Genomic DNA, 12,791 nt, shown 5'->3' on the forward strand with positions numbered 1-12,791 from the left:
ATTCTTATTCACATGTGACGAGATTTACTTCCGTTGAGATGCTAATTGTTATTGCTGTCATAAACAAATTAGAGATACATCAGATGGATGTTAAGACAGCTTTTCTAAAATCGTGAATTAGATAAAGAAATTTACATAGACCAACCTGAGGACTTTGTAGTGAAAGGTTATGATGACAAAGTTTGTAAGTTGAACAAAATTTTGTATGGTTTATAAAATAAGCACGTAAACAGTGACATGGAAAATTTGATCATATGATAATGTGTAGTGGATTTAAGTTAATGAATCTGACAAGTATATTTACAAGTAACTTGTTAAGGATACCTGTGTGATTGTATGCTTGTATGTTGATGATATGCTTATACTTGATACAAACATAGATGTGATTAATTCCACTAAAAACATGCGCTGAATGAGAACGTTGACTTGAAAGACTTAGGCCCTGTTGATGTAATCTTAGGGATGAGGATTAGAAAATAATCTAACATATGTAGTCTTTGTCATTCTCATTATTTTGAATTTGTGCTTAAGAGATACAATCAGTGTGATTGTAAGCCTGCTTGTACTCCGTACGATTATTCTGTAGACTCAAGAAAAAAGGGTAATGGAGTATCTTAACTTGAATACTCAAGAGTTTAGGATGTATGATGAATGAATTTAATGAACTGTAAGAGTCTAGACATTGCCTATATTGTGAGTAAGTTAAGTAGATATAATTGTAGTCCAGAGCAATAGCATTCGATGCACTGAGTAGAGTATTATGGTACCTAACTACTCTATACCTTTTATTTGATTTATCAAGGTATCTTGCTGTCCTTGAGGGACTTTGTGAGTAAACTGGATAGTTGACTCAGAGGAGTCTAAGTCTACGAGGATATGTTTCACTCTAGCATCAGGGTTTTGTTTTTGGAAGATTTACAAACAAAAGATATTGCTCAATTCATTCTGGAATCTGAGAGTATGAGTTAGATAAAGCAACGCGGAGGGGGCCGAGTGCCTAAGATGTTTTTTAGAAGACATTCCTCTCTGGCTTAGGCAGTGCCAGCTATATTTATACTTTGTGTTAGCCAAGATATAATAGCTAAAGCTGAAAATAACTAATCTCATCGGCGTTTTTCCATTGATTGGATTAAAGTCAGGAGAATATCGCGCAATTTGACGAAAGGTTTATCCCAAAATATAGTTAGAAATGCATCGAGGGGGAAGGGCTTAAGCTCATAAATTAAACTTGCCATGAAGGATACTCAACCTTGCTGACTGGAGATCCCAAGATCAAGGTTTCGAATGAGACAACTAATTGTTGGGTAAGGTAAACACTATCAGAGAATTTATTCTTGTCCCTTCCCTATGGTGTAGACGTTGATAGTGATGCCATGAAGGATGACTTTGAAGAAGTCTTAATGAGTTCTATAGTTTCAATTTAAGATTGAAGTGGGGGTGTAGCAGTAACACTCTTTATGGAAACTCACCTATCTGATGAGAAGTGGGTCGCTTTCCTATGAGAAATGAGATTTGATTCTATAGAGCATTATGAGAAACAGATATGCCAGGGCCAAATTGGACAAAACGGCACGAGTTGGCAGCAATCTTGGAGATATAACCCGTGGTTGTTATCACGAATTACACAAATGCTAGCAGTTCAAGACATAGTTCACTGTCTCTCTAGCAAGTAATTCCGGTAATATCTCACTAAGCAAAGGTTCAAGACCTCATGGACACTTCTTCCTAAAATGGTATTTCCTGCGCTTTTCTTGTGATTTTCGTTGATTGGTTTTGGTATTACTGGAACTTAGGACCTAAAGGTCACTAAGGGTTCACTAGTTCATGCTTTTTCACTTTGGTGAAGATACCTATAGTCTCACCATGTGAGAACTAAAGATGAAAGCTCTCAATACTATAATGATTTATGCAATCCATAGTATGACCCTGGGGTCAACACACTTTTGTGTGAGGGAGAGGACGTAGAAATGACTAGTATGACACTTGCACGATCAGTCTGTTTGGATCGTGAGGTTGGGATGTTGATTTACCAAGATCTATTTGTGTTTTCATGTTTTATTGAGTTTTCATTCATGTGGGGATTGTTGGAAAACGATTAATGATGAGTGCCAAATATTGTATATATTTATCCCTTTTTGTTGGCAATTTAACTCATCTTTTATGCATTAATTCTATATTTTATCCCATATTATGTATTTTCATTGTTTTCAAGAATAAATATTTTTATTAATTAATTTTGCATTTTTAGGTAATAAATAAAGTTCGGATAAGTCGCGGAGCGAAAAGAGCAGAAAAGTAGTGAAAAGCCGGGAGAAATTACGCAAGGAAGCCGCGAAGAATGGTGCGCACAACCTCATTTTCTACACACAAAAGCGCCTCCGTTCTCAGCCATCAGATCATTTCTCAGAAGCATCCGACGGTCGCTCCTGCATAGAGCATCAAAATCTGAAGTCTCTGCCGAGCACCACAGCGCTGAAATTCCAAGCCTTCAGATTAGATGGTAGTTGAATCCAACGGTCGCTCCCTTGCTGTGCATCAAAGTTTGATATCTCCGCCTAACACTACAACACCTAACTCCATCTGGCATCGTTGATTTTGTTGTATCATATAATCTGACGGTCGCTACAAGCTTCACTCCGCATCACCGTCTGATTCACCTACCAGCTTCGCATCTCGCGTCCCATCTCACGAAACATCGAACTCGATGAACCTGCCTAACACCCTAGCGACCGAACCCATCTACCTAACCAAACACCCTTCTCTCCCAAACCATCGAACCCTTTCTTCTCCACCAACCCCCTCTGCAGAGCCATCACCCTGCAACTGCCGCACCACCATCATCACCACCAACTCCACTGCCACCACCACTCCTCCACCATCATCACCCCATCACCCAACAACCAATACCATCTACTCCCATCTCCCTAGTCCATCTAATTTCTCAATTTTTGCACGTTCTCTTTCAGAAACCCTAGGCGTGCAAAATTGGTAAATTAGGTCGAGCTAGAGTGAAATTGAAGGCATGGAGTGATACAGGAGAGTCAGAGAAAGGATGGGTCGACGTCAATTTGACGATTAGGTGAGCTAATTTCACTGTTGGAATTTGGGGATTTTTCTATAAACCCTAATTTTATAATTTTGAGAAATTTGGGTCTGTGACTATAAATAGCCTTATGTGTGTGTTGTAATAACTATGTTTGGAATAGCCAACATCCAGAACTTTCAAGTTCTGTTAATATGATAATTTTCAATTTCATTTCTGTTCATTTCTATTCATGTTCATTTCTGTTTAATTGTGGTTTCTTTCCCTGTGTTAATTCCCTGTTTAGTAGTTTACATGTTGTGATGTTTGTTCCTTGTGATGTCTGTTAAGGTTTAATTTCAGTTATTTCAATTTCAGTTGTGATGTTTGTTCCTTGTTTGTTCAACTGTGTTTCAATTCATTGTCAAGAAGTGATGGTGTGCTAGGTTAGAGCTTTCAGTACACTGTTTTGATTGAGCAGTGGGGAGAAACTAGTGCTCACTAGTGACAATGAGCAAGCTAGTTTTCTTCCCACTCCATTTGTATGCTTTACTCTATTGCATTGTTGTGATTGAGCAATGGGAGGAATTAGTTCTCATAGCAAGCTAATTCTCCTCCCATTCCATTGGTATGCCTAGAGCCACTACTACTACTTGCATTGTTATCACTTTCAGCTTCACCATACCCCTGCCCTTGGCCTTAGGCCTTGGTTCATTCTTGTTTTGTTTTGCTTTTGTTCATTGTTTTGTTGCTGTTTAGTTTTCATTTGTTTTGTTTCTTGTTTTTGCCCTGTGTTGTTTTTGCTTGCTGCATTTTCTGCACTGCCTTGTCTGTTTCTGCTACACTGCTGCCTCTGCTGTTGTCTGCTGCAGCAGCTGTTGCTGCAGCCTTTGCTTTCCTGTGCACTGCTTGTGCAGCTGCTGCTGCAACTCATCTGCAGCTGCTGTGCAGCACTTGTGCTGCTGCCTTCCCTGCTGTTGCTGCTACTACTGGTGTTGCACTTGCCCTGCACCTCTTTCTCTGCTGCATTACTATCTGCCCTGCAGCTGCTGTTGCTGTTTTCTTTTACTGCATTGTTTGCTTCACTTCTGCTGCTTTGCATTGTTTGCTTCACTTGTGCTGCTGCCCTTCTGCTGTGCAGTCTTAACACTGCTGCTTCCTCCCCAAAGGCTTAGCTAAAGATCCAAGGCCAACTGAGTCCACAGTCCAACTGAGCCCAATTCACTTCAGTGAAGCCTAAGGCCCAGTCCTCAGTAACCAAGCCCAGTTTCTAAAATCAAAAGCCTAAGTTTAAGGCCAAAGCCCATTTGCACTTCAAAGACCAACTGAGCCCAAGCTCAGTTCATTTTATTGTTATCAAACCCATTAAGCCCAATTGAAGCCAAAAGGCTTCAAAGCCCAACAACAATGTAGGAACCCAAATAGCTAGAAACTCCAAAACACACCCAGTCTCTGTGGATCGACCCGTACTTGCACGAGCTACAACCGACGACCGTGCACTTGCGGTATTACTGTAGGCCCCCGTTTTTATCACGCTTCATTTACACACCTTTCCGGACCTGCCAAGTTTTTGGCGCCGCTGCCGGGGATAATTTTTATACCCTTTCATAGGCCTAACAAGTTTTTGGCGCCGTTGCCGGGGATTGGTGCTGTGTTTTATCTGTGTTTTTTTAGCTATTTTGTATTTCATTGCATAGCATTTGCATCTGCATCTGCTTCATTTCATTTGCTGTTGGACCTGCTGATTCTGAACCTGTTTTTCCTCTGCTGGGACGCCACCAAGGAAAAGAACCAAAACCCAACTGGGTTTTTGCAACAATATCAGAGCAGCTGGGCTGTGCTAAAAAGGTAAGCCTAAACCCATTCATTGAGAGAACCCAACCTGTGGGCTTCCAATTTTTTAATTGTGGGCTTGTAATAATTAACCCAATTTTTTGGGCTATTTATTTTTCTATTTTGGGTTTGTAATAATTTATTTGTGGGCTTGTTGTTTAATTTGTGGGCTTGTATTTATTTTGTGTGGGCTTGTTTAAATTTTTCCATTGGACTTATATTTTGGACTCTGGGTTTAAACCCAGCTGAGCTTATAACTGATTGTGGACTTGCTTCCACTCAAGAGTGGACCTCGAAACCAAAGTTTTAAAACAAACTTCGGGCCTTAACCAACTGGGCCAAATTAAACTTTCAAAATTAAAACTTGGATTTTCGTAGGCCGCAGCCTTCATTTCATCAGAGGCTTGCACAGTGGGCTTGCTCCCATTTCAAAAACCAAATTTTATTTTCTTCTTTTTATTTAAAAAAAAAAAAAAAAAAAAAAATTAAATTTTTCTCCCATTTTAAACCAAACTTTTCTTTTATAGCCCATCAAAACCAAAATTTTCCCATAAACCAAATTTTTAAAATTTTCCCATTTAAAACCAAATAGTGGGCTTTGTGTCATTTCAAAATGGACCAACCTCGTGCTCTCCATGAATACATGTACCCATCAATACAAATTCCATTATCATGTATTGTCTTACCTCAAACCAATAACCCTTTTAAAATAAATGCAAGCATGATACAAATACTTCCTATATTTCGAGGGTTCGATTCTGAGAACCCCTATACTCATGTAAGAGAGTTTGAACAAATTTGTCGGACTATGCAACCTGATCATTTGTCCGAAGACTCTCTGAAATTGCGTTTGTTTACATTTTCTTTAAAGGAAAGGGCCAAAACATGGTTTTACGGTTTGAGACCACAATCAATCACCACTTGGGAACAACTCACTAATCAATTTTTCCAAAATTTTTTTCCACATCATAGGACCATCGCTATTCGTCAAAGTATCAATTGTTTTGTCCAATTGGATGAGGAAACTGTTTTTCACTATTTTGAACGTTTTAATGATTTGTTGAGTGAATGTCCGCACCATGGAATTGAGAAGTGGAGACTTGTCGTCATCCTCTATGAGGGACTAGACTTTAAATCTCGAACCATGGTTGAGTCTATGTGTAATGGTGAGTTTATTGATAAATCTGTGGATGATGCATGGAATTTTTTAGCCGAGATTGCAGAAAAAACCCATCAATGGGAATCCGTTAGGGAAACAGGAACAACACCACATGTTATGAATCACCCTCATGAATTAGAGTTTTATTCTTGTAATAGCTCCGACCTTAGGATTGAAAATTATCCTAGATTGCAAAATGCCTATCATGATGATGATGATGATTATGATGTTATGTTAGAAGAACATGTCTATACTGAAAATGTTATGGAACCTTTGGGTTCAAATACATTAGGCTTCTCTGCCCCGACCTTAATGCATGATATTTCTTCTAGTATTCCATGTGATGTTTCCCCTGATGTGCCGATACATGAGAATAAATCTGTTGATGATGTTGATAATTCTGATTGTGATCTTGGCAATTTGATTGATGATTGTGAGCATGATGTGACATGTGTAGATGAGTTAGAAGATTTTGATTTGATTGATAATAATATGCCTATTCTTCTACCTAAGTCACAATCTGATGGCCTTCCACCCAACCTAGATTTGGTTTGTACCCATATTGTCAAACCAACTTTTCTGAAAATTCCTAATCTAGGATTGGAACTGTGTGCTTCCCAAGTCCTCTTGGACTATTTTGCTTCAAAATATAATACATTTAAAGAGCCACAGTTGGAAATTGCATGTTTGCCCATCCCGAAAACAGTCCATTATGAGTTAGACCTTTTGAATCCTGAACCCTTAAAATTGTTAGATTTTGTGCTTAAAAGTAAACCTGTTGAACAATTTAGGTTTAGGGGTAATTCATTCGGTTTTTCACTCTCATTCCCATTTAAGTCCAATTTTAGTGTTTTGAAACTTTCTTTGTCTCTACACTTTTTCTTTTGGGTTGATCCTCAACTCTTTAGATTGTTAGTGTATGGTGAATTTTTTGTATATAATCCAGTAGATAAATTTTAAAAACCATTTTGTTCATTTTGTATATATTTTTCTAATCCAATATGATCTCGGCTGAAATATGTTGGATTTTTGCCTTGAATAAACGGAGTTTTAATTATGCTTTCGCCGAAATCGGGTATTCTCTCTCCTTTTACTCTACTCAGCATGTCCCTTTCCATATGTTGCATTTTAATTCTTTTCATATTTTGAAACATTGAGGACAATGTTTAGTTTAGGTTTGGGGGTATAGAGTAGATACCATGATAATTTGCTATAATTAAAAACGAACTCCTTCTTTTTGAAAAAATTGAAAAATTCCAAAAAAAAAAAAAAAAATTGAAAAATCAAAATTCAAAAAAAATTGAAAAATTGAAAAAAATCATAAAAATGGAGCTCATTTACCTTGAAATGTTGACTCTTGTGCAAATATGTATTTTTATTAGGAGTCTTAGTCTAGATATTTAGGCACCCTGATTCTAGCACAATTCACATAGTGATAAGAAATTTGCACGCGCACGATCTACCAATACATGTATGGCCTCGATCTTCAAGGTGTTGGATAGGAAGTTACGATTGCCAATCACTTTAGAATACTGAACGAAACTTGACTAGTTTGTTCTTTGGTTGGTTGGGATAGAAGATGGAGGTTACATTAAGAAAGACAACCATCGAATTTAACTGGGTGCATCAAAAAGGGCTACCTCTTGCAAAGTGTCATGTAATCTTTTGTTCTTTATTGTTATGTATCAATAGTGTATCAGTTTAAAAAAAAAAAAAAAAAAAAAAAAAAAAAAAAATCGATGTATATTCAGAAAAAAAAAAAAAAAAAAGAAGAAAAATACCAAAAAAATCAAGTATTTATCAATTCCATCATCTCTTGTTCCAAAAATAAAAGAGAATAGTCAATGTAAATAAGAGTCATGTAAATAGTCATCTTTTGTTGTTTCATTGTAATAAGCAAGGAGGGTGTATGCCATTGATGTACAACGCGAGCAATTGTGAAATACCTCCAACTCATTCACAATTCTCGTAAAGTCCGGACAGCTAGCTAGATTTCGACCTCAGTTCTTAGCCTGAGAAACTATCTCTTGGTGATTAGTAGTCATAACTTCAGATCTTTCTTTACACATGTGTAGATACACTTTACACTCTTATCACATGTCTTTTTTTGTTATCAGTGCTAGGATTGTGCCTTCGATAGCTAGATTGACATCTCCATTTGCTGTGAGCTTAAACTGTTTTGCACATGTCACATTTGATGGAATATGAGCTTATATTTTGTCCTTAGGTTTTGTAGGCACACCTCTGGTAAACCTTCAGGAGACTTCACTCGTCCACTAGGGACACTTAGTGGTTTAAAAGGCTTAGTGCATACGCTAAATGCATTCGAGAGACCAGCGACAGTGGTATAGTTAGGATTTCCTTAGTTTTGTTTTACTTGAGGACAAGTAAAATTCAGGTTTGGGGGTATTTGATGAGTGCCAAATATTGTATATATTTATCCCTTTTTGTTGGCATTTAACTCATCTTTTGTGCAGTAATTCTACATTTTATCCCATATTCTGTATTTTCATTGTTTTCAAGAATAAATATTTTTATTAATTAATTTTGCATTTTTAGGTAATAAATAAAGTTCGGATGAGTCGCGGAGCGAAAAGAGCAGAAAAGTAGTGAAAAGCCGGGAGAAATTACGCAAGGAAGCCGCGAAGAATGGTGCGCACAACCTCATTTTCTACACACAAAAGCGCCTCCGTTCTCAGCCATCAGATCATTTCTCAGAAGCATCCGACGGTCGCTCCTTCATAGAGCATCAAAATCTGAAGTCTCTGCCGAGCACCACAGCGCTGAAATTCCAAGCCTTCAGATTAGATGGTAGTTGAATCCAACGGTCGCTCCCTTGCTGTTCATCAAAGTTTGATATCTCCGCCTAACACTACAACACCTAACTCCATCTGGCATCGTTGATTTTGTTGTATCATATAATCTGACGGTCGCTACAAGCTTCACTCCGCATCACCGTCTGATTCACCTACCAGCTTCGCATCTCGCGTCCCATCTCACGAAACATCGAACTCGATGAACCTGCCTAACACCCTAGCGACCGAACCCATCCACCTAACCAAACACCCTTCTCTCCCAAACCATCGAACCCTTTCTTCTCCACCAACCCCCTCTGCAGAGCCATCACCCTGCAACTGCCGCACCACCATCATCACCACCAACTCCACTGCCACCACCACTCCTCCACCATCATCACCCCATCACCCAACAACCAATACCATCTACTCCCATCTCCCTAGTCCATCTAATTTCTCAATTTTTGCACGTTCTCTTTCAGAAACCCTAGGCGTGCAAAATTGGTAAATTAGGTCGAGCTAGAGTGAAATTGAAGGCATGGAGTGATACATGAGAGTCAGAGAAAGGATGGGTCGACGTCAATTTGACGATTAGGTGAGCTAATTTCACTGTTGGAATTTGGGGATTTTTCTATAAACCCTAATTTTATAATTTTGAGAAATTTGGGTCTGTGACTATAAATAGCCTTATGTGTGTGTTGTAATAACTATGTTGGGATTAGCCTGCATCCAGAACTGCTAAGTTCTGTTAATTTTCATGTCCTGTTAAATGTTCAATTTCAGCTCAATTTAATTTCATGTTCATTATGTTCTGTTAAGGTTTTCATGTTAATGTTCCATTTTAGTTTCACTGCATATGTTAAAAGTGTTATTTTCCTGTTAGTGTGCTCATGTTAAATGTATATGTTTCAATTTCTTGTTTTCAATTCCTGTTAGTGTTGTTTACTGTTAATGTGTGATGTTCTTGTTTACATGTTATCCTCATTTCTTTGTCACTGTTAATTTGAAGGAATGCTAGGCTAGATACATCTGTGAAGCTTTGAACTAATTGTGCAATGGCAAGAAATCAGTGCTCATAGCAAGCTGATTTTCTTGCCATTCTTGTTGTATGCTTAGGTTGTACTGTGATTGAGCATTGGGAGAAACTAGTGCTCATAGCAAGCTAGTTTTCTTCCCATTCTATTTGTTTGCCTATAATCTTGCCTTAGCTTAGCCTTGCTTCATTTCAGTTTCTTTATCACCCCTGCCCTTGGCTTAGGCCTTGGTTCATCTTGCACTGTTTTATGCTTGTAGTTGCTTTGTTCTTTGTTTCTGTCACTGTTTTACTTCCATGTTCATTTTGTTTGCATTTTATTCCTTGCTTGTGCTACTTCTTTTCTTGTTACTGCACTTGGCTTGCTGCAACTCTGTTGCTGCTGCCTTCCTTGGCCTTGCTGTGCACTTGCCTTTGCCTTGCTGCATTGCACTGCTGCCTTATACTATTTGCTTCCCCTGCTGCTACTCCTTTTCCTGTTAACTGCTTTTCCTTCTTCTTGGCCTTGTGCTGTTGTGCTCTGCCACTTCTGCTGCTACATTGCCTTCTCTGTCACTTGTTCTGCTGCAGTTGCTGTTGCTGTTTCTTTTGTGCTGCAGTCTTCTTTCTTTGCACTGCTGCAGCTGTTGCTGCCACTTCTTTCTCCTGTAGCTGCTGTTGCTGTTGCCCTCCTGCAGCTGCTGTTGCTGTTGTTGCTGCTGCTTCCTGCAGCCAAGCAAAGGCAAAAACCAACTGAGCCCAAAACTCACTTCAAAAGCTGAGCCCAATCCAATTCAGGCTTAACCAAAGCCCAGTTGTTTAAGACCTAAAGCCCATAGTCCACATTTCTGAGCCCAAGCTCAGTTCAGCCCAACAGTTCCAAAGGGTATTCAAAGCCCATTGATATTCAAGACCCCTTTGGTATTCAAAGCCCATTAGCAAATTTAGAACCCAAAATAGCTAGAAACTCCAAAACACACCCAGTCTCTGTGGATCGACCCGTACTTGCACGAGCTACAACCGACGACCGTGCACTTGCGGTATTACTGTAGGCCCCCGTTTTTATCGCTTTATTTCTATACACCTCTCCGGGCCTGCCAAGTTTTTGGCGCCGCTGCCGGGGATAATTTTTATACCCTTTCATAGGCCTAACAAGTTTTTGGCATCGTTGATTTTGTTGATTTTTTAAAGTTTAAAACTTTAAAACTTTAAAACTTTGTTGATTTTGTTGATTTTGTTGATTTTTTAAAGTTTTAATAAAAAATTATAATTTATTGTTTTATTTTGTGAATGAAACTTTTTAGTCCCACATCGTGGAGTTTCCAATTTTTAGTAGTTTTAAGAAACTATATAAACCTTTTAGTCCCACATCGGGGAGTTTTTCTTCTTAAATTGTTTGATTCCATTATATAAAGAAATTCACTACTTTTGTAAAATCTATGGGAAAGAGGTTGCTCTATATTTAGAGGGATCCCAAAGGGAAAATATTTTATAGCGTTTTTTAAGAGTTCGCGATTTTCCTTAACGGTTTTTTCGGAGTTGCCAAGCTCAAGTTGAGCATCTACTACATATGCTAGTAGTAGGTGTAGTAGGGTGTTTTATCCTGGAGATATCCGTCCTGTGAGGGCTATAGCATCACTCTTGAGTGTAGCCGGGCGCTAATGTCTTAAGGGCAACGTGTTGAACACGTGACTCACTCTGTTTTTTCCAAAGTTTTTCCTGTTGCGGAGATTTGGGGAGATCGGCCGTTTCGTCAAATCGATCACTTCCATTATAAAGGAGCTAAGTATCAATAATTTTTACTTATTTGATTTTTTCCTTGTTTTTGATTATTGCACCCAACAAGTGGTAAGTAACAGGATGATAATATCGAGGCTCTCTCTATTAATTCCCTCTCACATCAGCCAGAGTCGTATCAATTTCTATTTTGATACTCCTTTATCGATCTGATTTCGGGTTTCATTGTGGGACAAATTTGACAGATTACCGGCTCCAAAAGAATGTTGCTAAGCAAGTCACTAAGCAGTAACGTTACTATTCCGAAATCACCTTCCACGATCTCATTAAATCAGCTCCAATAATGTGTATATACTTTTCCTTGATTTTAAAGTTCATTCACACTTACTTTGACATCAATACATATGGATATTAGGTACCAGTGAATGCAACCACCGTGTCTATTTTCAAGAATAATCGCTTTATGGTGTGAATGATCAAATCACGTACATCTCATTTTTATTTTTAGGAATGCAATATTTTTTGGCAGTGCTTTGTGAAATACCTTTTAGAAATAATCGCTTTGGAAGTTTTTTTCACGATTTATAAAGGGGACACCAGTATTATTTGGGGTGATACCAATCCATATAGGACAAATAAATTTTAACATATCTGACAGTCGGATCCTGAATTGGTATCACCCGCTAATGGTGGTATCCCTTTATAAATCATGGTTTTTTTTGTGTCATAAAGCTCCATCATGCAATTATCAAGAAACACTGTTGATTTCCGGGCTTCTAACTGTTAAGATGATCAATGGATCTGATTCAAATTAAATCAAAAGGAAAAGCCGTTGGAGGATTGATCAATAATATGAAAAGCATAGCTAATTAATGGGACAGGATATATGTTAATTGATCTTATGTATATGGTCAATGACTCCGTCTTGACTCTGGAGTCTAGATCATCCCAGTCCCTCTGTGAAAGTATGTACGGTTTGAAATTAATAAGACACTCAAATTATGGAAACAACTTTAGTTTCTGAGAATGACTCTGCCAAGTTGGTGGCTATCAACTTGTTAATCTGGCCATATGCATGACCTGACATTTCTACGTACGTTATTTTCAGCAGAACATAGTAAAACGTAACTGAAGCAGTACATGGCTAAATATACATCACTCACAGATCACGTTTAAGGCACAACCAAAACTGATTGATTCATCCAGCTAGTACTCACTATTCACATCTAATTT

This window comes from Papaver somniferum, chromosome 1 (assembly GCF_003573695.1).
Source record: "Papaver somniferum cultivar HN1 chromosome 1, ASM357369v1, whole genome shotgun sequence".
Classification (NCBI taxonomy): Eukaryota; Viridiplantae; Streptophyta; class Magnoliopsida; order Ranunculales; family Papaveraceae; genus Papaver; species Papaver somniferum.